Genomic DNA, 24,680 nt, shown 5'->3' on the forward strand with positions numbered 1-24,680 from the left:
CGCTTAACTACTACTCTGGTGTTGATTATTCCTGAGCGAGGAGAAGGTTACGTGGTATACACAGACGCTTCTTTACGTGGATTAGGATGTGTGTTAATGCAATCAGATAGAGTGGTCGCATATGCCTCTCGACAACTGAAAACACACGAAAGAAATTATCCAACACATGATTTAGAATTAGCTGCAATTGTTTATGCTCTTAAGACTTGGAGACATTACTTATATGGTGAGCGATTTGAGCTATATTCTGATCATAAAAGTTTGAAATATATATTTACTCAAAAGGAGCTTAACATGAGACAACGACGTTGGATGGAATTTTTAGAAGACTATGATTTCAGATTGCATTACCATCCTGGAAAAGCAAATACAGTTGCAGATGCTTTAAGTAGAAAATCAGAAAGGTTTGTGGCAAGCTTACATGTTTAGAAATGGAAGATGATGGAGTCTGTTTGTGAATATGATCTACATGTTGATGTACACAACAATATGGCTCGTATTTGTAACTTAGCCACGCGACCAATTTTGATGGAAAAGGTTATTGAGAAACAACAGGAGGATACTCTATCCAAATCAATTCAAGACAGATTGATGTCTGGAAATCAACTTGAGGGTTGGATCTTCGATCAGAGTAATGGTTTGAGATATTTTGGAAGGTTATATGTACCTGAGATTCCAGAGCTTAGAAATGAAATTTTACGTGAAGCACATTACTCATCATACACTATTCACCCTGGAAGTACAAAAATGTACTATGATTTGTGTCGTCAATTTTGGTGGGATGGAATGAAGAAAGATATTGCACTATGTGTAGCAAGATGTCTTACTTGCCAACAAGTCAAAGCGGAGCATAAAAAGCCAGCAGGAAAACTTCAACCGTTGCCAATAGCTGAATGGAAATGGGATTATATTACCATGGATTTTGTAACTGGTTTACCACGTTCACCTCGAGGTAAAGATGCAATATGGGTTATTGTGGATCGTTTAACTAAATCAGCTCATTTTTTACCAGTGAAAACTACAGATTCTGCAGAAACACTTGGCATGTTATATGTTCAAGAGGTGGTTAGATTACATGGAATTCCTCTCTCAATTGTATCAGACAGAGATTCAAAGTTTACTTCTAAATTTTGGGAAAGTTTACAAAAATCTCTCGGTACAAAGTTAAATTTTAGTACTGCCTTTCATCCCCAAACTGATGGTCAGTCAGAAAGAACAATTCAAATTTTGGAAGATATGTTGAGAGCATGTGTTTTGGATTTCCATGGAAGTTGGGAAGATTATTTGTCATTAGCAGAGTTTGCATATAACAATAGTTTCCAATCTAGCATCGGAATGGCACCATATGAGGCTCTATATGGTAGACCTTGCAGATCACCATTATGCTGGACAGAAGTAGGTGAGACTACAATAGTTGGACCTGATTTTATACAGGAGACTACTGAGAAAATAAAGATAATCAAGCAATGACTACTAACAGCACAAAGTCGACAAAAGAGTTATGCCGATCAAAGGATATGACCACTAAAATTTAATGTGGGTGATCATGTGTTTCTAAAAGTATCACCTCAAAAAGGAATTCAAAGGTTTGGAAAAACTCGAAAATTAGCTCCAAGATTTATTGGTCCTTTTGAGATCCTAGAACGGAAAGGTGAAGTAGCATACAAGTTAGCTCTACCACCACAGCTTTCAGGTATTCACGATGTTTTTCATGTGTCAATGCTTCGAAAATATGAACCAGACCCGACACATATTTTAGATTGGACAGATCTTGATATGGACGAACAATTATCTTTCGAGGATAGACCAATCCAAATATTAGATCGGAAAGAAAAGGTACTGCGAACAAAGAATATTCCGATAGTCAAAGTTCTTTGGCAACATGCAAATGTGGAAGAAGCTACGTGGGAATTGGAAACTGAAATGCAGAAAAAGTATCCAGAGTTATTTACGGATTGTGGTATGTTCTAAATTTCGAGGACGAAATTTCTTAAAGGAGGGGAGAGTGTGACGATCTAAAATTTTCAACTCTTTCTAAAAAAAAATAATAATAATAATAATAAGTTTAATTTTAATTATTGTGCTAAAATATTTGTTTAAATATTGTTATATATATATATATATATATATATATATATATAGTATAGAGCTGAATTTTACTTATTTGGGTTTAAGTAAATAGAGTTTAGCCCAAAACTCAAACCCAAGTAGCTTAACAGCTGATAGAATAAACTCTACGACAAAACCAAATCAAACAACGCCTAAACTCAAAGCATTGTCCCGTCTCTTCATCGGCTTCCTCACCCCCATATTCTCCTCCATCTGATACACCAGCCACCGTAGCCGCCGCCATGGGTAAGTAGGAGGTGTCAACAGCCTTGGAAATCAAGTTTCAAATTTGGTGATTCCCCAAAGCTATGAAGCTAGAGCTGGAACCCTAGAATCAGGAGCTGGAACTCTAGAAATCTGGAGGTGGCAAGTCTAGTACCTATATGGGTAAGATTTCAATTAGAATATCTATCTTGCTTTCTACGTTTTCACCTCCTTTCCAGACACTATAAATAGGCTAAACCATCTATGCTTTCCATATAGTTCCTTGAGTTGCTAGATACATAGATAAACAAGGGAGAGAGAGAAAAAGAGGGTTTTGGTATCTTAGAAGTGGAGGAGTAAAAAGTCAGGTGTGATTCTTTTATTTTTGATTTGATGAGTTCTTTGTGGTTCTGATGGTTAATGCAATTTGGAAATTGGGTTATGTTTATAGGTTATTATAAGACCTGGGGATTCTTGATGATAGAAGAAGTTACAATAGAGATGAAGTTCAGTTAGGAATAAAGTTGTTGTTACTGGAACAACTAGAACTAATTATTTTCTCATCTTCTATTTGATTTTACTAGTTTTCTGGAAAATAGTTTATATCTTTTGTCTTTGAATTGATACAAATTAGAATTTGAAATCACTTTGTATCTGGTTTGTTGTTTCCTTTGGTCATTAGAGTTTTTGGAAGACATAGATTAATAAAATCTGATTTGAGAAGAGTCAAGAATCAAGTAGGAAACATATGCAGTTTTAAAATTGAATTTAGAAAGCCTTCACTCATCTTTTAAAGCCTTGTTGTAAGTGTGGTTTCTTTTCTTTGACACTTTAGAAAGTCTATTTTCAGTATTGAAAGTTTTACACAAATTGGAGTTGTAGAAAGTACATTAAAACTGAAGAAGTTAGCACACAGTAGCAGTTTCTGCAGAAAAACGTGGGACTGTAGCTGAACTTTAAAAATTCATAACTAATTCTAGGAAAAATTTTTTCAGATGATTCAAATTCCGAAAGTTTCTTTAGGATGTCAGCTACAAATCGTTAGAAGACCATGAAAGCAGATTTTAAACAGATTTGTACAGTTTTTAACATTAAGGTGACTGGGTCAGAAAACTACAGTATTTCAGTTTGTCAAGTAAAAACTTGTTTTGGTCAAAATAACTCACTGCTTAGATTTTCATAATATGTTAGCTGAGTTTTGCTTTAATTCTTTGTGTGTGGAACTAATAAATTCTATTCTTGCAATAGGAACTTGTTTTCATCCGGATACTTAACGTGAAAATCAATCGAGGTAGGGGAAAAACTTGGGGAGCCTCTATGTTTGCATTGGATGGTTGCCTACATGATTGTATTGGATGGTTGTATACATGATTATATGCATTTATGTCCTCTGTTTCTGTTTGTTTGGTATGGTTGAATAGTGAATACACTTATATATTCAAAGTATTTGTGCATCAATAAGACATGAAGTATAAGGGTGGTGATGGTAATGTGAATATGCTATTGGAATGAGTATGTTGGTTTATCTTTTGCGTAGTTGAGTCTATAACCTCAGCAGGTACCGGATCCCAGGTATGCCCACTTGTGAATGTGCACTTAGTATAGGATATTGAAAGGGTAATTCGGGACTGGCAAAAGGGGAATAGACAAGATGACTAGCAAAAGAGGGTTAGGGGGGTTTGATTTTGGGTGGGGGTTAGTTCACATTGTTGAATACTCTGAGTCACCTTTGTGGTAAAATACATGGTATGGGACATGTAGGTTCAGTTTATTTTACAATGTGGATTATTGGGAATAGATCATAGTTGCATCCATTCATTATTGCTATTCTAACTATGATCTTCACAGAGGTTTCATTCTCCTACTGGGCAATGTATGCTCACCCCTTTTTATCATTTTGCAGGTGACAAATAAATAAGTTTGAAGTTATTTTACTGCAAGGCCGGGTGTTTTTAATAATGTAACATACATGTGTGTTATTGTTAATCATGTTTGGGTCCTAGACAAGAACTTGGATTATAGTTGACCTTTTGTTGTAAATGTTGTTGTAAACCCCTCTTGTAATAAAGGTTGTGTTTCAATTTCGAAAACTTGTCTAGTATCGTTCTTTTCCAATTATTCGTATTTCAATTTTAGAAATTTATTTCCATGATTGGAATATAAGTCGCATCTAAAAATAAAAAAAAAAATTGGATGTGACAATATAGAAGTGGAAGGCCTTCAAAAGATCAGTTCAATTTTCTGCAGATGCAAAACTGGAAAACTGGACCTGTAAGGAGTCCAGCAGTGTTTCCGTTCCAAATACTAATCCAAAAGCTCTGAAATTTTACCAAGATGATCTACACTCATATAGGAACATTTTTTATGAAGAAGTCACGGGGAAAATCTAAAGTCTTGGTGGAGAATTAATTGAAGGAAAAATGAGCAGAAAGTGACTCAAACCTAACAAATTCCATTAGTGTTTAAGTGCTTAAACTTAACAATTCCATTAGTGTTTAAGTGCTCAAACCTAACCCATCATGATTTGTTTAAGGCCAAACACTATGGCTTGATAGCCTATAAATAGCGGCTACAAAGAAGTAACAACACAATTCCTTCATCCATCTCATCTTCTTTGTCTCTCCATCTCCTCTCCATTCTCTAGTTCTTAGATAGACATTCCTTCATCCATTTCATCTTCTTTGTCTCTCCATTTTCCTCTCCATTCTCTAGTTCTAAGTTTCATTTCCTTTCATTCTCTAATCTTCTAGTTTTGCATCTTCAAGCAAGGAGAGGAAGAAGAAGAAGGAGCCGTGAAGCTAGAAATAGCCTCCATCGTCCACCTTGAAAACTTGCTTCCAAGATTCAAGATTCTAACGTTCAAGCTCTCCATCTCCATCTCCCCTCACGGTGTAATTCATTCTTTTTCCTTGTAATCTTTTGTTTTCCTTGTTTGAATTCATATGAACTTGTTTCTAGTTAACAATAACGTTTAGGGCAAACTTTAAGCCTAACTTCTATGTTTAAATAAAGTTTTCGAATTCCATAATTGTGATTCTAAATTGCTTATGTGAGTTTGTTCGATTGAATTTGCTTGATAGAAAACTTTTATATATTTTTCTTATTTGGGTCGACACTTATAGGATTTGCATGTAATTGGTGCTAGATTTAGGGAAACGGTTCACCTAATAGTTTTGTGAACCTAAATCACAAGTAGTAAAGGCTTTGGACAAAGGTCGAATTCAATTAAAGAGGATTGCAAATAGGTGAACTAATTCATACTAGGTTGTGCACTTAAGTTGATAACTTTTCTCTATGCTTCTTGCGTTGAATATGTTTTGAATAGTTAGCTTTCTAGACTTTGATTGATTGTTTAATAGGATTGATCTAGGTGCTTTCTCTTAGGTTAATTAGTAAAGGAAAGTAAAATATGGGAAATTGTTTGCTTATTAACGTTTCACATGATCGACTTTTTTTCTCATGACTTAGATGATCAATTATAGGATTTGAATTGAGTTTAATCATATGAAATTGATTTTGATATTTGTTTCTTACGTTTCATTCTTGTACATGTGTTTTTACATTTTCTTTATTTTGTTTGATTTAATTTTCGAAACCATAATTCTTAAACCCCCTTTTATTTCATTATTTGTATCTATTTCTATTCTTTATATTATTTTTGTAAATAATACTTTATTATTTTAATTCTTTATTTGTTTACACAATTATAGGTGTACTCTCAATCCCCGGATAGAACGATCCCTATTTACCATAAATTAGCGATGACATTTTACAGGGTTAAATTATGCGCTTACTTTGAGCGTGTCAACCACCACCTCAACCTGTACCTGACATGGCAGGAACATCAGGCACCAAAGCAACCATACCCCTACCCGATCCCAACACACGTCTGCTAATCCAAATGAGCGAGACTATTGCTGCCCTACATGCACTAATCGAGAAAGCAGATAGCAGATCTGACTGGCAGCCGATAGTGGTAGGATTCCAAGCAGACTTATTTAGACTCAAGCAGAGACAGAATGAGCGCTTGCGGGACTTTGTCCGTAGATGGAAGAAACAAGCTACACAGTGTCACTCTTTCAACCCAGCCCTAGCGGCATTGGCATTCAAGCAAGCCCTCTAGCCAGGATACTTCTTGCTACAGATCAACACTAAACCCCCCAACCCCCCCCCCCCCCCCCCCCCCGGACATATGATGACCTGCTCGACCCCGCCACCGCTTTTGCTCAGGCCGAGTAAGATACTTTTGGTCGCAATACGGGTACCAATGCAAACCAAGTCAACATACCCCATCTCAACAACCCTATTGGGAACACCGATAATAGAAATAGAGATAGCAATTGAGACAAACCTGCTCAACACAATGAAAGAGCTCTAAGGGAGAGGCCTAGTTACATCGATAAAAGAGACAAGCAATATGGCAAATGTTCCAGCTGTCTCGAGAGGGGTCTGATCCAGCTAAACACTGGATGTCTCAGTCTGCTACTATCGCTATCGATCTCGCTTATCTGCAAAACAGACGAAGGTCAAAGGGAAGACCGGGTGTGCCGGCCTTCAATGCTCCGATGCCTAAGTTAGTATCGATATAAGATAATGATAATGGAAAGCGATAGTAAACAGTTACCTCTTTGCGTTGTTGGAGATGACCTTAATGTAGCAGATTTATGGGAGCTTGGTTTCGTTTCTTTCAGTATGGGATGCTCGGGGTTCTCGATATCGCCCCAAGGGGTATCGAGATCCTCGGCTGGGAGCTTTCCACGCTTATATATTGGCGATACGAGTTTTGTGCTTCCGAAACTTATGCCTAGGAGGTATGTGTATACCAACAACAAAAGCCCCGAAACACCCAAGTACAACTCATCAGGTAGCCGAAATCATGATGCACCATACTGCGGTGCCCGATATAGGGAAACCGCAAAGTATGACTCACCCAGGTACGAGATCTACACCACATTCACCACCTCTTATGAGGATATCTGGAACACCCACAAAGACATTTTCCCACACCCACCAAAGTGCAGACCCGGTCAGGAAAAGCTATGAGACAACGGTAAATACTGTATATACCATGAAGAGGCCTACCACCCCACCAACATCTGTTGGGCACTGAAAATGCCATATAACACCTCATCCAAAATGGCAAGCTCTCACAGTATCGCACCCCTGCAACAGGAGCCAATGCCATCGAGGTCTACGAACAAATATTAATCATACACGGTGGCGCCCCAAGGGGATCCGAGACCCTTCACCTGCCGAAATGGCAAAGCCCTCGGGAATAAGAGATACTGGGACTCAGTCACGGATGTCACACACCGCAGGTGGAGTGGGACTCGATTGCTTTTAATCGTCAGGAAGACACCATCAGGAAGCACCACAACGACCCTTTCTTGATTACTATAGTCATCAACCACTATCAATGCCACAAGGTACTGGTCGATAGTGGCGTGGTGGTTAACGTCATGTTCGGTAGCTGCTATGAAGGTCTGAATCGAGACAAAAAGAAGCTCACCCAGGATCACGAGCCTTTGATCAACTTCGCAGGAGAAATCACACCACTTTTAGGGTCAGATAACTTGTGCATAACACTTGGTGGAGGCACCACTATTGCCACAATGACAACACACTTTATCGTCGTCGATTGCCCGTCATCTTACAACGTCATCCTAGGGCGAGGCGCCATCTAGAAACTAAAATGTTTTATAGCAGGACACATGCTAATGATGAAGATACCCACCCCTAGGGGTATCCTCACCATCAGAGGTGACCAGGAGATAGCGAGACAGTGTAATTCCCTTACCGTTGCGAGAGGGCACGACAGACATAAGGTGCTCTTGGCCACAGACCTCTCCTCCCTATCTGACAAGCCTGACGGCCCAAGAGAAGACCCCATAGCGATACATGCAGCAAAAAGAAAGAGGATAAAAGGAAGCTCAAACATCCAAGGCCAAATGCCTTGGAGGACTTGATATTGGTCTCTATATCTGATACAAAACCATAAAGAAAGGTCAAGATTGGCTCCAAAACGGACCCAAACTTCTAAGCAGGACTAATTGCTTTCCTTAAGTCCAGACATAAGGTGTTTGCATGGTCATACGTCGACATGTCAGGGATCTCACCAGAATTGCTCACCCATAAACTCACCATCTCACCAAGCGTCCCCTATCAGACAAAAAATAAGGGCCTTCACAGAAGAAAAATACAAGGCCATCCAGGCAGAAGTCAAGAAGCTCTAGGATATCAGGTTCATTAAGGAAGTATCCTACCCGACATGGCTATCAAATGTCGTAATGGTAAAGAAGGCCAATGGCAAATGGCGAATGTGTGTCGATTACACCAACCTAAACAAGGCCTGCCCAAAGAATAGTTTTCCCCTGCCAAGAATTGACCAAGTTGTCGATTCTACTGCAGGCCACAAGCTCCTCAGCTTTATGGACGCCTTCTCGGGATACAACCAGATCACCATAGAACCTTCCGATCAAGAACACACATCCTTCACCACTGACGAAGGCCTATATTGCTACAAGGTAATGCCATTTAGTCTGAAAAACATTGGGGCCACATACCAGAGGTTAGTCAATGCCATGTTTGTAGATCACATCGGAAAGATAATGGAAGTATACGTCAATGATATGCTCATCAAGAGCGTTACCATCGAAGATCACATCAAAAACCTGGGCATCGTCTTCCACATCTTACTCCGATATGGTATGCGACTCAACCAAGACAAATGCCTGTTCAGCGTCCTTGGATTCCTGGGCTTTGTGGTTAGCGAGAGGGGCATTGAGGCAAACCCAGAGAAGGTTCAAGCCATCCTTGATATGGCACCACCAAAAACTAGAAATGAGGTACAATCCCTTACGGGTAAGGTTGTAGCTCTCGCTTAGTTCATATCCCGCTTAATCGACAAATGTGCTCCCTTTTTCAAGCTCCTTAAAACTCACCACATAGAGAAAATTGACAGGGGACCCGAGCACGACAAGCTTTCAAGGGAATCCGAGACAACCTGGTGTCGGTACTGACCCTCTCTAAACCCATCCTCAGGGAATCCTATACATCTATCTTGCAGTATCAACCACAGAGGTCAGCGCTGCCCTTGTCAGGTGGGAGAGCAGTGACGAGTTACCAGATATTATACCAGCAAAGGGTTCAACGATGCAGAGTTCAGGTACTTAGATATCAAAAAAATTTCCCTTGCACTCCTCACTGCTGCTCGTTGACTACGACAATATTTCCAAGCACACACCATTCATGTCTTGACCAACCAACCCTTGAAGCAGGTCTTCCAGAAACCAGAATCCTCAGGAAGGTTAGTAAAATGGTCCATTGAGCTAGGCGAGTTTGACATCTATTACACGCCACGCACAGCTATCAAAGAGCAAGCTGCCGCAGACTTCATTGCAGAATTCATAACTTTGGAGGATAGAGAGTCCCAAACGAGACAGAATCATAACCCAGTACCACCCCAACATGGATACTTGATTACACGCATTTCTATGCATATAATTGTATCTATACACTAGAAATAAGTTAATTTTTAAGTCAATTATTATGTAATTTAATCTATTATTATTTATTGTGTAGGAAATAAGCAGAATTGCGGAAACGAAAGAAAATGGTGTGAAATTGGAGTAAATTGGAGTTTCCGACAAAAGGATGAAAAGTCAACTGATTGATCACCGAATCAACCAAGTCAACTTAGTCCGATAGCATGAAGTCCAAGGCCCAAGACCAAAGAAGCACAAGTGAAGACACAAGCCCATTTGTATTACATTTTTGTATTCAAATTTCAAATTTCAAATTGATGTAATGACAATAATAATTAGTGGACCACACACCTCACACACATCACACATGTGGATGGAGATATTTATTTATGTTCACACTAGGCACACACTCACTTACACTTTTACCTCTGGTTTTCTTTATATTTTCCAAAATGTTTTTTAATTTTCTAATTCTTTACATTTTTATTAGGTTGTTTTAGTCTTTTCATTTTATCCATTTTCTACTTGTTTTTGATCCCTTGTATCTAGGGTACAAGTCCAATCTTGACCCTTGAACCCAAGGGGGCATTTAAGCACCTTTGCACACACATTTCACAAGCTTAAGACCTATTTTTTACACCCTAGGCCTTTTGGCCGAATTTGGGGTTTCTCTCCTCTTATCTTCCTCCATTTTCCATACTTTCTTTAGTTTTAGTTTAGGAATTTGAAGGATTACTCACCCAAAGCTTCAAGGCTTCTACCTCTATAAGATTCAAGACTTTGGTAATTGTGGGAGTTGTAATTCAAGGATAGTCATGCTAGCTTTCTAGCTATTTGTGGCTACCCTTGTTTTCTCTTACACTTCTATACTCTTTTCTCTTTGAATTTTCTAATCTTGATGTCTATGATTATGGGTTGTGAGTAATTTCCTTGTTGGGGGTTAGGGTTGTGTGCCCTAACCCAAATTTTGTGTAAAAGATGTTTAATTTAATGTAATGATGCAATTTTCATATGATGGATGCTTATATCTATTTTTGTTGGGTTAAAATGCATGTCTAGGAGCCTAGTCAACTCTAGGGTGTGTATTGTGAGCATGTCTAGGACGGAGTTAGAGGCTTGACCCCCTCTAATTCCTAAGCTAGAAACCTTCAATTTCGTGTTCGAGGGGTTATAAGCATGGTGATTTACACCCGTTGCGTGATTGCCCGGGCGAGTCGCTTAGTAGTCTAATTCCTTGATCTACTAAGAGAAAAGAGAAAAAAGTTGTTTATTATGTTTCTTTATTTGAAACAAAAAGAGAAAAGAGTTGTTTATTTTGTTTGCTTATTACTCTCTAATTTTATATTTTCTAATTTTGTTTGGTTACTAATCTTACTTTTGGGAACTCATAGGTGCTTATTTCTTATCATGTTGAGCTATGGAGCTATGGATGGGCAGATCTGAGGGATATGAGCAAGAAAACTTCTATGGTGGAGGTCATCAAGAGTGGAATTCTCATGCCGTGGGTTCTATGTCCTCTTGCAATGAAACTTGTGTTTTGTGTAATTCTCCATGGCATTCACTTTTTGAGTGCTCTTTGAGATTTGAGTGCCCGGATTTTATGCAAAAGTGTGAGTACAAGATGAGCGTGTATCAAGAGACATTTGTACCCGATGCATATTCACAAGATGAAGCTTATGAGCCTAGGAAGGAATTAATTGAAGGATTACTAACTCAATTGCAAGCCTCCCGAGATTTTTTACATGCCTCTCAAGTTAAGATTTCACAAGAGACCATGGTTCCCAAAGCACATCCTTATGAGCAAGTGTATGAGTCTAGGAAGCCTTTTCTTGAAGAATTGCTAGCTCAATTGCAAGCGTCCCAAGCTCGATTGCAAGCTTCTCAAGAAATGCTTATACATTTCAATGAGCAACTTGAGGCGAGTCTTGCATTAGAGCCACCCTTCCCAATTTTTCATGAGCAAGAGTCTTTCTTTGACCAAGTGGAGCTTATTTCAAGAGAAAATGTGTATATCGAGCATCTTGAGCAAGAGTCCTTTATGCGAGTTGAAAATAATGATAGTGATGTTGATGTATAACATAGTGAGCTTGGTTATGAAAGTTTCAATGCACGTGGGGTGAGTGACTACAATCAGAAGAATGGGTCCAATATTGGAAATCTAAGCTTCCAAATGGAGGGGAGATGCTTGAAGATGATTTCGAAGAGGAAGATGACTTGTCTAATGAGGAGGATGCGGAGTTTGAAGTCATATACCATAATCCCTTATTTATTGAGGAGGATGTGGAGCTTGAGATCATACACTATAATCCCTTATTCATTGAGGTCATTGTTCCCATGGAGGAAGAGAGTCATTCACTAGCTTGTGATGATGAAGAAGTTGAAGAGCCAAAGACTTTCTCTCCTCCTACAGCCAAGGAGATCCATCATGAGTTTTCCAAGGGGGAGAGTAGAACATTGAGCACTTATGTTCTTAATGAGAGGATTGGGATCAAGGTATTTTTATCTCCCAATCCACCATTAAGTGATCTACAATGAGGTAATGGATTGGAAAGGAAATAGGGCACTTGCATTCACCATTTCCTATCACTCTCAAGGGCTTCTACCTCCTATTATTCCTAAGAGCATAATTTCTACATCACTTGAGAAGGAGAAGGCAAGGATATTGATTCCTAGAAAAAGAATTAAGAAGAAGAGGAAGTTTAAGAAGCTACACTTTTGGTCACCAATTGGATTATTTATGGATAGCTCTTGGTCTTGTCTCTATGACAAGTCAAAGAGTCCCTTAGCCCCTAACAATGGGGTGGTCACACTTGAGAAGTATCCACCTTGACAAGATCATGTTCTATAGACCGGTTTGGGGTCTTTGAAAACAAGCGCTTCTATGGAGGCAACCCTAGGTGGTTTTGGAATTTACTTATCAATAAGGCTATTTGGCAATCTTTTTGAGTGGATGGGAGGTGTATGGAGTTGAAAATGTGAAGGAGAATTAATTTGATAGTGAGCAGTTTCTGTCCAGAAAATTCAGTTGACTTTGGGTGACTGTAGCTTCCAATATGCATCATATTTTGAGCTGAAATTTTCTGGCTATTTTCCTATAGGTCTACTATTTTGTGCCAAAATTTCAGCCTTGTTGAGTCTCTAGAACTTCAGTTATTTATTGGTCAATGCGTGAAGGTCAAAACAGAGACAGCTACTGTAGAGTGACTTTGGGAAGCTACATCTTCTACATCCCAAACAATTTGGAGCTAAATTTTTTTAGAGATGTGTCTTCAGATATCCTCTGTATACAGGAGAAACAGTTTTTGATTTGAACCTTTCTAACTTCAGATTTAATGTTCCAAGTGACAGAGGTCAGAAACAGGGCACAACAGAAACTGCAGAACAAATCAGTGAGTTTGGAGGCCAACGATTCTTGACTCAGATATAATTTTCTTGTGATATTTTAACAGAAGGTAGCTTCATGAAGCTTCAGATATTTCAGTTTTGGTGATTGAGGGTCAACAGTAAACTTCGTTACAAGCTGGCAAATTTGACCAGCTATAGATTTCTTCTCAATTGAAGATAGGCGGCTCACTTTATATGGATGGAAATCTCTTTCAGTCCTTTCCATTTCAGGTTGTATCACTTAATTATCTCTTTCTGTGTTTGAGATATGGACATTTGAAGACATAAAGGTCATTGCTGGAAGTTTTCTGCACTCACTAGTTTTGTTCACTCGGGTTGATTGGACTTCTTTGCACTTTCATCTCATCTTTGGAGGTTGTTGTGAGATGTTTTGGATGTGTTCAAGGCCATGTGCTTAATGGAGGACTCTTTTCCTAATTCTTTGAAGTGGTTGTTATGTTACGCATTGCTCAAGGACATTTATGTTCTAAATGGAGTTGGTCTTTTCATGAGCACCTTGAGCTATTATGAAGCACACGTAAGGAAGTCAAAGCCTTGTGCCTTGAAGTTGGTGTCTTATTTTAGTCTTCTCCGAAGGTCGACAAAGGGGGCTTTCCGCAACTTTTCTCTGCATTTAGATTTTCATTTTCATAGTTAAATCTTGTGCCTTCACCCGGACTTCACTCTCATGCCTAAATCCAACATGGATTTAGCTTTCGAGCTTACTTGACAATATTGAGGATAATATTGGTTTTAAGTGTGGGGGTGAAGGCTCGGGCACCCTATTTTTCTTCAATTTTCATTTAAAAAAAAACTTTTCTTTTTTTTAGATTAGCTTTTGTAATTATATATTAGTGGTTAATGTCTTTTTCTAACCCCAATGATGTGCCATAGACTTAACTTGTTGTGATTGTGGACAGATTGAGCATGATCTAGGACTTTGAATTTGTTTTGTAATTGAGTGCATATGTGATCTATGCTTGACTATATTGTGCACATAGCCTATGGTTAGGTTGGTTCATCATAATTAGAGAAGCATATAGATGATTTGATTGACTTGCATGCCCTTATTTGTGAGCTTTTGTGCCCATATCTATAATATATGCATTATTCATTCACTTATTCTTTCATGTGTGTACAATTTCATGACATTGCGTATCTAGAACTTGGTTGAGACCTCTCGAGGCTACTTGTTAGCTTACGACATGATGGAAATGATTGAGGCATTAGGCATAATACCACCATTGCCAAAGAAGCATGTGCCCAAAGATATTTACCACTAGATTGCCATAGCTTATTTATATATTTAGCCTTTTTGTTCATTCTCACCACAAATTCCTACTTATCCTAAACACTTTTATCCTACCCTTCCGTGGTAGTCGGTGAAGCGATTCGAGATAATGACTTTATGTTTGAGTGCTTCAAAAGAAAAGAAAAGTCAAAAGTGTGAGATTACAAAAGAATAAGTGTGGGGGTGAGTGATTAGTATAGAAAAGAAAGTTCTCAAAAAAAAAAAAAAAAGTTTGTGAAAATAGAAAGAAAGTTCAAGGAAAAGAAAAGTAGAAGAAAGTAAAAAAAAAAGTTATGTGAAGAAAGAAAAAAAAAGAAAAGAAAGAAAAAAAAGAGTAGGACGTAGTATAGTGTGGGTTGTACATTGGGATTAGAGTGAGTGAGTTAGCATTTGAAAGCAAAAGTCATATATCTCTCTACAAGAGAGAGTTGCTTCACCGATTTCCATGGACTTTGTCTTTCCCTATCTTTCATTTCTATTAGCCACTTACCCTTAGGCCCATTACAACCAAATAAAAGACCTCTTGATTTTGAATGTTGTGAGCTACCTAGCGGAGATGAGATCGAAAAGCAAGCATATGGCGGCGCATGTTGTGAAATTGCTTTTGAGTGAAACACATATAGCCTCTAAACACTTGAGCGGTAATACTTAGTGAAGCTATGTGAGTTTAGGGGGTTATGTTGGGTCTTTTATATGCCTATTTCATTATGGTGGATTGATTTGACACATGGTCAACACATGCATATACTTGAACATTTCTTACATGTGCATCTTAATTACCTTACAAATTCAAAAATCTTATGTTGTGCTTACATCTACTTTATGGTCATAAATATAATTAGTTTTCCGAGGGTTATGGTTGGAAAGGCTAATACTACACTATCTTTATGTTTGTGAGTTAGTAGATTTTCGGATTAGATTTCATTTAGTTTGCTTGAGGACAAGCAAATTTCAAGTGTGGGGGTGTGATTACATGCATTTCTTGTATCTATACACTAGAAAAAAGTTAATCTTCAAGTCAATTATTGTTAATGTCTAAGATTTAGCGGTAGCTAAACCTTGGTTAAAGCCGGTCCTATAGGCGGACCGCTACATGTGATATTCTCAGAACTTTCGCTACCTGTCAAGTAAAATACAGAGGGAGACCGCGTTGGGCGGTCTTTTCTTCTTTGTTGCCCAAGTTAGTTAATGTATTTATGTTGACAAAGCAACAGTAGGTAAGTAGTAAATGCGTAATTAATGAGGAGAGAAGAGAGAACCTTTTACATGTGAGGAAGGAGCTGATCTTTTCCATGTTTTCGATATGGGACTGACATGCTTCAGTTCCAAGCTTCTGGAGCTTCTGATGCTGTCTTGGAGGCACGTCAGCAGTTATTTGGGGGTAAGCCGGGGCTCAGGCGGTAGCCTGCTTGGCTGTGTTCCCGTAGGTCACTCCTTTGGCGGGAGTTTGTACCGCTGGCGGTAGCATGAGCGTGGCTCATTATAGCTAATTATGCTTGCAAATGCCTATGTAAGTACAAGTCCCCCAAGTCCCCAGTCAATAAGGGAAATCTTCGTTGGGGAGTTGCCTAGCGGTTCGAAGCTGTTAACGTTAGTGATCCAAGGGATCTCTAGTTAGCTTTAGAGAGAGAGAGAGAGAGAGAGAGAGAGTGACACAAGCGAAGTATAGTGGTTCACCTCCCGCCTTAGCGGGAGACTACGTCCACTTGAAAGCTTATACTAGTGTGTCGAGCCTTGCGGCCTAACAAGATTACAAGAGATGTAATGGGATGGATGTTTAAGTGGGAGGAGGCATTCCTTTTATAGGTGAAGGAAGCCATCTCCTTTACATTTTCTTAGATGTGGGACAAGCAAACAACTATTCTAGTATAGAAATGCATATTATGGAGGCAACTTGGCAAGGCCGGAAAGGTGGCTTCCCGGCGGTGGATTTGCGACTTCCGGATACCGTAGCGTAGCTTGAACATAGGGCTACAAGATGCAAGTAGCAATTGGGCCTCACCATGGCTTGTGGGTGTCCCAAAGAGGGTGTTAATTATGCTTGGTGAGATAGCAAACTAGTCATGCTAGTAGGTATCTACAAGTCCCCGAAGTCCCCAAGTAAGAGGAGCTTCTTGGTTGGGGAGTTATAATCATGAAGTCATCAACCATAAACAATGTCCGAGAGGCGCCTAGCCCCTACAAGTCCCCGAACTCCGTAAGCAAGAAGGGACTCATTAACCCTGCACAACAAAGGCAAAAAACAGGCATACGTAGAATGCTCGTTGCATTGGGCAACAAATGTGAGTTGCATTGATATGCGTTGGCATATATGAACGTATGGGGTGCGTGATACATGGTCGTGTGAGCATATGGATTGCATATGATAAATGTGTGATCGCGCAAAGAGACGAACGAAGTCGAGTTTGACGGGGTTACACTCGTGAGATGTAAGTTGCATGAGTGCCGCGAAGGTACGCATTTGTAACTCATGAACGATGACCGCGAGTACGGTTTGTGTCTGTTTGGTTTTCGGTCGTACTAATGGAACGCGAAAAGAATTTGATTTGTCGCGGTCGGTAAACGACAAATGGTAGAAAAATTCAATGTTGCATTAACGTGTGGTGTGTCGAGTAGACATGAGCGTAAATCTCGAGGATTGCCGGGAAGGCATGAGCGGAAAGCTTGTGAGCGAGAAACTCGGGGTTGCCGGGAAGGCATGAGCGGAAGCTCGTGGGTTGCCGGGGGCATGAGCGAAGGCTCAAGGGTTGATAGGGAGGCATGAGCGGGAAGCTCGTGGGTGCCGGGAAGGCATGAGCGGGAAGCTTGTGAGCAGAAGCTCGTGGGTGCCGGGAAGGCATGAGTGGAAGCTCGGGGTGCCGGGAAGGCATGAGCGGAAGCTCGGGGTGCCGGGAAGCTCGTGCGCGGAAGCTCGTGGGTGCCGGCTCAAGGGTTGCCGGGAAGGCATGAACGGAAGCTCGGGGTGCCGGGAAGGCATGAGCGGAAGCTCGGGGTGTCGGGAAGGCATGAGCGGAAGCTCGGGGTGTCGGGAAGGCATGAGAGGAAGCTCGGGGTGTCGGGAAGGCATGAGCGGGAAGCTCATGAGCGGAAGATCAAGGGTTGCTGGGAAGGCATGAGCGGTGAGCTCGAGGGTGCCGCGAAGTCGTGAGCGGTGAGCTCGTGAGCGGAAGCTCGTGGGTTGCCGGGAAGGCATGAGCGGGAAGCTCGTGAGCGGAAGCTCGGGGTGCTGGGAAGGCATGGGCGGGAAGCTCGGCGGTGCCGCTGAGGCACGAGCGCGAAAAGTTCGGCGGTGCGGCTGAGGCACAAGCGCGAAAGGTTCGGCGGTGCCGCTGAGGCACGAGCGCGAAAGCCTGGCGGTTGCCGCTGAGGCGAGAGCGTGAAAGCTCGGAGGTGCCGCTGAGGCACGAGCGCGAAAAAGTTCGGCGGTGCCGCTGAGGCAGAAGCGCGAAAGGCTCGGCGGCGCATTAACGGGTAGCTCGAGGTGATGCCCTAAGGCATGAGCGTGACCGTTGCTAATTATGCTGGGCTGTATGTACAAGTCCCCGAAGTCCCCATTCAAGGAGGGTGTTCTTGTGGGTTGATACCAAAGCGTAGCTTTGTGCCGTATATCAAGCATAATTAGTGCGAGTGCGTCGTCCATCTAGAATTGGTCAGAGCGAACGCTTTTGCCCTTTCGGGTGGGCCCCTGCTAGGCCCTACTAGGAGTCCCCCACTCCTAGCTATAGACCTCCAGATGGTCGGAAAATTGTTTGATGAGGGGAGCTGCGCGGAGCAGAGGGTGTTGGGTAGCGAGCCCAATCTTTGGTACCCAAGCGTCGGGGTTAACTGCCGGATCAATGGCTGCCGTGGGCTGTGTTAACTAGTCCCTTTGCTATTTCTCAGAGGAGAAAGTTGACTGCAATGCCGCGTAGCGGTCATTGTCATTATGAGGCGTTGCCTTACCGCTTGGCGGTTGGTCTGAATGAAAAATGATAAATACATAGGGCAAGTAATAATATTTTGTTCGAGTGCCCTATGTTTATTTAATTGAGTTGCAATTAAAAATAGAAGCATGGCATATGTATATAGCATGTACTTGTAATGTGGATGCTAATATCATTTTTGCATTTTTGTAGATATGCTAAAGGATCATTGAGATCAGTATGTGAAGCATGGCATATCTAGTACGTGAGATCTAGAAAGTGTTGCCAAATCTATGAAATGTTGTAGGCATGCTTAAAAGTTATGGAAGCATGTAAAGATATATCAAGTGTGATATTCTATAAGCATGCTTAGAAGTAGTAAAAGCATGGTATTGGCATGGCGGTAGCTCAAATTGAAAGAGCGTAAAAGATAAGATATAGTTACTTATCTTATGCCGCTTTGGAGCGAGTTGGATTTGGGAATGATGTAAATACCCAAATCATGTTGGAGTTGTTCCAAGCATGACGCTCCTTCGCTTTGGTGGATAAAGTGCTCCGATAATGTACGTCAACGCGTGGTTGCGGTTTGCATGGTTGATGGAAATAGTTGAATTTCCTTGAAATGAAATAGGTGATTAATATGTGTATTTGTAAAATCAATATCAATAATTTGCGTAGGTACTTTGATAAAGTTTTAAACAAAGTGTACAAGCAAATGTTGTTTCATTTGTGGGTTCGTACTATGAACTTTGAAGTTTGGAGTGAATAGCTCAATTGTATGGGCGAAATAAGCAAAAACCCATTTGAATGTGTGGATAGTATTATGAGCATGGTAACATATGTAGCAATTAAGCTATAGTTGTGTGCAGGCGTATAGTAAACATGTAGCCAAGTGCAATTATATGTGCCCTTGCTTTATGAATAGACAAAGTGTTCTGTGTGAACAAGGCGTCCAAAGAAGAAGTTATGTATTTGTATATGGTATACAAACATTGTAGTTGATACGTGTAGCATAGACAAGAGCATATACGTGTGCATGATTATGATGTTGTGTCATGCACTCATGCTATAAGATAGACATGGAAAGCTGCAGCAAGTCATTTATATGGGGAGCCACCTATAGCGTCAGAAGAACATGTAAGTATAGCGTGTTTGCCTATATATGTATAGTTATATATGTAAAGGTGACACGTTACTCAGCCTCTGCAACATGTATAATTGATAATTGAAAGGAGTTCCCATCTATAATTATGCATGTTGATAACTAGCTCAACACTAATTTGGTATGGGCCTATAGGTGATGTAAACGGCGCATGCGGTCACTAGCATAAACATATATGTGAAGTGTTTGTGTCGCCTAACTTATGCAGAAAGCGGAAGCACGTGGTGCTTGGTAGTATTTGACAATAATGGCATGAATAAGAAAGCTTATCTTTGTACGGCCCAGTGGCAGTCGGTGCTCAAATTTTTTTTTCTAATGTGTTGCACCAATTAAGAGTTGATTGTTAACCCAGCCTTTGGGTGGGTCGACGACCGTCGGACTATGCTCGGAGATCGGCAGGGCAGTGGTTATTGCTTTGTATATCGCCAGCCTGGGTGTCCATAGTATATCTCTGGGTGGCTGAAAGCCTGAAATATTGAAGGGCCGCCCGGAAAATTGAAGCTCTGCAAGGGGTCGAAGCTCCGGGAGGATTAAAGCTTCGCTGGGTACTGAAGCTTTGCTGAGATTGAAACTTAGCTGAGATTTAAGTTCCGCTGGGGACCGAATTTCTGCTGGGGATCGAAGCTTCACTGATGGCTGGGAGTGAAGCTTCGCCGCGTGCTGTCGCTGTCCGCTGGGCCTCGTTTGCGGAAGTTGCTGGGTTACCGCTGGGTGGCCGCTGCACATTCTGGAACTGCAGACATCAAGGTCGATGATGATGAGTGAACGAGAATGAGCACGAGAAGCCATCGAGCCTAGCGGGAGAGTTGCCGCTGACGGGGATTAGCGGAGGAAAGTGCCGCTGATGGTGCTTAGCTGAGGAAGCTCGGGTCAGCGGTGGTGAAGTTTTTGGCCGGCGGAGGATGACTCGGCGGAAGAGCTTGGTCGGAGGTTGCCAAGCGGAGATTGTCTTGGTGGGCGGAGGTTTTGCCGCTGGTGCTCAAGAGTCCGGCGGAGACCAAAGAGTCCGGCGGTGGCTGAAGAGTTCGGCGGATGCTCAAAGTGTGGCGAAGATTTGGAACTCAGCGGAGCGGAGCGGAGCTCTTTCCTAGCGGAGGTTTTGCTCGACGGAGGCCTGGCTAGCGGAAGAGTTCAGCAGAGACCCTTTCGGCGATGAAGCTCAGCGGTGGTCGGTGGAGCGGAGAAGGATAGTTGGGCGGAGCTCAGAGCTCAGCGGAGATGGCTTGGCGGAGGCCTGCCGGCGGAGGTGAAGCTCAGCAGTGAACAGTCCAGCGGAGGCTTGGCTTGCTAGTGGAGGATGCCGGCGGGGGTCCCCTGGCGGACGACTCTCTGGCGGAGGGCCTGGAGCTGTAACCTGGCGGAGGAGTAGGCCAGCGGAGCATGAAGATAGTCCGGCGGAGCGGAAGAGAGCTCGAAGTTCAGCGAAGCGTTGGTGTTCGGCCGAAGCTGAAGTTCAGCGGAATTGAAGTCTGGCGGAGCCGAAGCCTGATGGAGACCACGGGTTCGGTCGAAGTTGGATGGAGCTGCAGTTGGTAAGAACTGGCGGGAAAATTGAAAATTGGAGGGGTGCCCAAAGAAGTTTTCTAGGTGTCTAGAGAATTTTTGCCGCCCATTTTTTTTTTTTGAAGGTTCAGCGTTGACTAACCTTGGTCAGCATTGACCAAAAGTTGACCAAGCCTTGTTCGACGTTGACTTTTGTGAGTTGGGCGTTGACCGACCCCGCCGGGCGTTGACCAAGCTCTAATTTGATGTTTACCGAAGTTCATGGTACGTGACGAAGCCATCGTGTTGGCTTCCCACAGACGGCGCCAATGTTAACGTTAGTGATCCGAGGGATCTCTAGTTAGCTTTAGAGAGAGAGAGAGAGAGAGAGAGAGAGTGACACAAGCGAAGTATAGTGGTTCACCTCCCGCCTTAGCGGGAGACTACGTCCACTTGAAAGCTTATACTAGTGTGTCGAGCCTTGCGGCCTAACAAGATTACAAGAGATGTAATGGGATGGATGTTTAAATGGGAGGAGGCATTCCTTTTATAGGTGAAGGAAGCCATCTCCTTTACATTTTCTTAGATGTGGGACAAGCAAACAACTATTCTAGTATAGAAATGCATATTATGGAGGCAACTTGGCAAGGCCGGAAAGGTGGCTTCCCGGCAGCGGATTTGCGACTTCCGGATACCGTAGCGTAGCTTGAACATAGGGCTACAAGATGCAAGTAGCGGTTGGGCTTCACCATGGCTTGTGGGTGTCCCAAAGAGGGTGTTAATTATGCTTGGTGAGATAGCAAACTAGTCATGCTAGTAGGTATCTACAGAAGCGTTACTTCCTTCAGACTTGCAAAGCATAATTAGTGTCAGTGCGTTGTCAACCATGGACTTACTGAACAAATGCTTTATACCCTTTCGGGTGGGCCCCTGCTAGGCTCCATAGACTTCCTTTTGACATGTGTATTGTTTGTTGAGGGGAGCTGCGCTGAGCGGAGGGTGTTGGGTAGCGAACCCAATCTTTGATACCCAAGTGGCGGGGGTCAACATGCCTGATCAGGGCCATCGAAGACTGCTGACGCGTCCCCTTACTTGTCCCGGAGGACCTTGGTTTGACTACAACGCAGCGTGGCGGTCGTTGTCAAAGTGAGGCGTTGCCTCGAGACTCGCCGTTGGCGGAAGTCCCTCCGCTGATAGTAAGTGGCCAGCAGTGTCACGAGAAACTGCCTAGCGGTAACCCAGTGAATGGTGTTGCGGTCAGTGGTGACGGCCTCAATGGTAAAGGGGGAAGTTCCGGTAGCGGCGTTGTGCCTAGCGGAGACTATCTCGCTTGCAAGATGAAAAGGGAGAAGTTCCGCTAGCAATGTTGTGCTTAGCTAAGACTATCTCGCTTGCAAGATGAAAAGGGAGAAGTTCTGTTAGAGGTGTTGTGCTTAGCTGAGACTATCTCGCTTGCAAGATGAAAAGGAAGAAGTTTCGCTAGCGGAGTTGTGCTTAGCGGAGACTATCTCGCTTGCAAGATGAAAAAGAGGAAGTTCCGCTAGCGGTGTTGCGCTTAACGGAGACTATCTCGCTTGCAAGATGAAAAGGGGGAAGTTCCGCTAGAGGTGTTGCGCTTATCGGAGACTATCTCTCTTGCAAGATGAAAATGGGGAAGTTCCGCTAGCGGTGTTGCGCTTAGCGAAGACTATCTCGCTTGTAAGATGAAAAGGGGGAAGTTTCGCTAGCAGTGTTGCGCTTAGCGGAGACTATCTCGCTTGCAAGATGAAAAGGGGGAAGTTCCGCTAAGCGGTGTCTCCCAACAATAGGTGGTCTTCCTTTTCAATGGTTACCTTGGATAGACGCTTCGTCTGACGGTGTTCGACAAGTGGCCAACATGTATTAGGTTAGCGTGTGGAATAATGTTCGCGTAGCACGCCCGTCGCTTCGCCATAAATGCAAGTAATTATTGATTTTGTAATCGAGGCGACGCCTAGGTTAATCCGGAGATTAAGTGCAATTGTGGGCCACGTGTTCTGCTGTAGTGTGACGTCATTTTTCAGTAGACGACCTAGATTGCTTTGATGTTGACATAAAAGAGAGGGAAACCTGGAGGTTAAAACTTTGTACTTTTATCTATTATAGTCGTCCTCAAGCCTTGCTCTGAGATCCGAGAAGATTCTGCACTCTCCGTGAAGCTGTCGATCTTTGGAAGACAAAGACCTCTTGAAGAGAAGACGAGCACCTTCGAGCATACCAGAGTTTCCATCATTGAGGTTGGTAGCCCCAAATCTCGTTCATGTTTTATTGGGTTTTTGTTTGCTTCTGTGAGTTTCTGGGTTTTTGGTTTCGAAATGGTTTCTGTCAGTCTCCGGTGTCTCTAAGGGTTTAGAGTTGTGTTTGGCGGGCAGGTTTGAACTGTTTGACAGAGGAATAGGGTTTCTTGGCTTACTAGATGGTCGAATTTGGGTTTGGGTGTGGATGCGTTTTATTCTTGTTTTGGCATTTTCTGGGTTTTCTGGGAGTGGGTGTTCTTGATGTTCTTGACTATAATCTGACATAGGCACAATTTAGATAGTTGTTTGAACTAACTTACCTGGGTTTTAGGGTTTGTTATGGCTAGCATCGTAGAGATCTCGAGTAGTGAGGATTCCGGGTCTGATGTGTCGCTCAACTTGGCGGATATGATATTTATTGACTCATTGCGTCCGTCTGCCGCTGCAGGAACCTCACTGTCCGAACCACTAGACATCATGCCGCTACAGACCATACCCTGGGAGGTTGCAATGGGTCGTGCTGGTCATCCTGAGAGTTCTAGGGCAAGAGAGGATGCCGCCTCTCATAAAAGGAGGGAGGAGAGGCTGGCGAGCAATAGTGCCACTAGCGGTTCCGCTGTTGGGATGAGAGAGGCTGGTGGGGAAGAGGTTGAGTCAGCCTAGGTTCTCAGTGACGGCACCTCAGTTGATGAGGCGAGAGGATCGATGACGGCGGCTGCAGTCAACCGCGTGAAGCGGGTTTTCTACCTCCCTGGTGTGGTGAAAATGCGCCCACCGACAGCCAATGATAGGGCCTTCATTCTGCTAGAGGGGCACGCTGCCATTCACAAGGCCATCTTCCGCCAGGGTGTGACCTTCCCGTTACTCCCCAATCTTCAGATCTTGGTATGCGAGTTTGATCTCGCTTTTGGGCAGATCTGCCCCAACATGTGGCGGTTGCTGCTGGCGCTGAACTCGTTATGGCGTCTATCTGGGTGTGATGGTCCAACTGTGGAGGAGGTACTTCACTTCTACGAGCTTACCTATGTGAGGCGACAAGGGTGTAGCGGACAGGTAAAGCTCACCCGTCGCCAAGGGGGCATCCAAGTTGATAGAGAATCTGAAAGATTCGATGTCTCCCTGGCGGGCGACCTATTGCGTGGCCACCTCGGGTTGGGAGTATGATGCATGTCCAAATGAAGGGGCGCCGACGTATATCAAGTCGGAGTTCCAGCCAATCCGAGGTTGTTGATAGTCATTGCTGACTGAAGTTGGCAGATTCTGCCCGTATGATGCGCCTGTTCTAGACATACATTTTTTCTAATCCTTGCCTCGTTTTTTGTGTAATGGATCTTCGTTATAATTTGACGCATGAAGAGTAGTGTTGCCTGGTGAGGATAAGAGGTTGTTGGCAAAATCATAACCTGC

The 24,680-nt window shown here is 42.6% G+C and overlaps 1 long non-coding RNA gene across 1 annotated transcript; it reads left to right on the forward strand.

Moving 5' to 3' along the window:
- Positions 1–2,268: 2,268 nt before the first annotated feature.
- On the forward strand, positions 2,269–4,255 carry LOC112188697. The gene is made up of 4 exons (XR_002931516.2): positions 2,269–2,496; positions 2,593–2,681; positions 3,562–3,604; positions 4,217–4,255. It is a non-coding gene; the product is annotated as an uncharacterized LOC112188697 (long non-coding RNA).
- The last annotated feature ends 20,425 nt before the right edge of the window (positions 4,256–24,680 follow it).

Source organism: Rosa chinensis, chromosome 1 (assembly GCF_002994745.2).
Source record: "Rosa chinensis cultivar Old Blush chromosome 1, RchiOBHm-V2, whole genome shotgun sequence".
In the NCBI taxonomy this organism is placed as follows: domain Eukaryota; kingdom Viridiplantae; phylum Streptophyta; class Magnoliopsida; order Rosales; family Rosaceae; genus Rosa; species Rosa chinensis.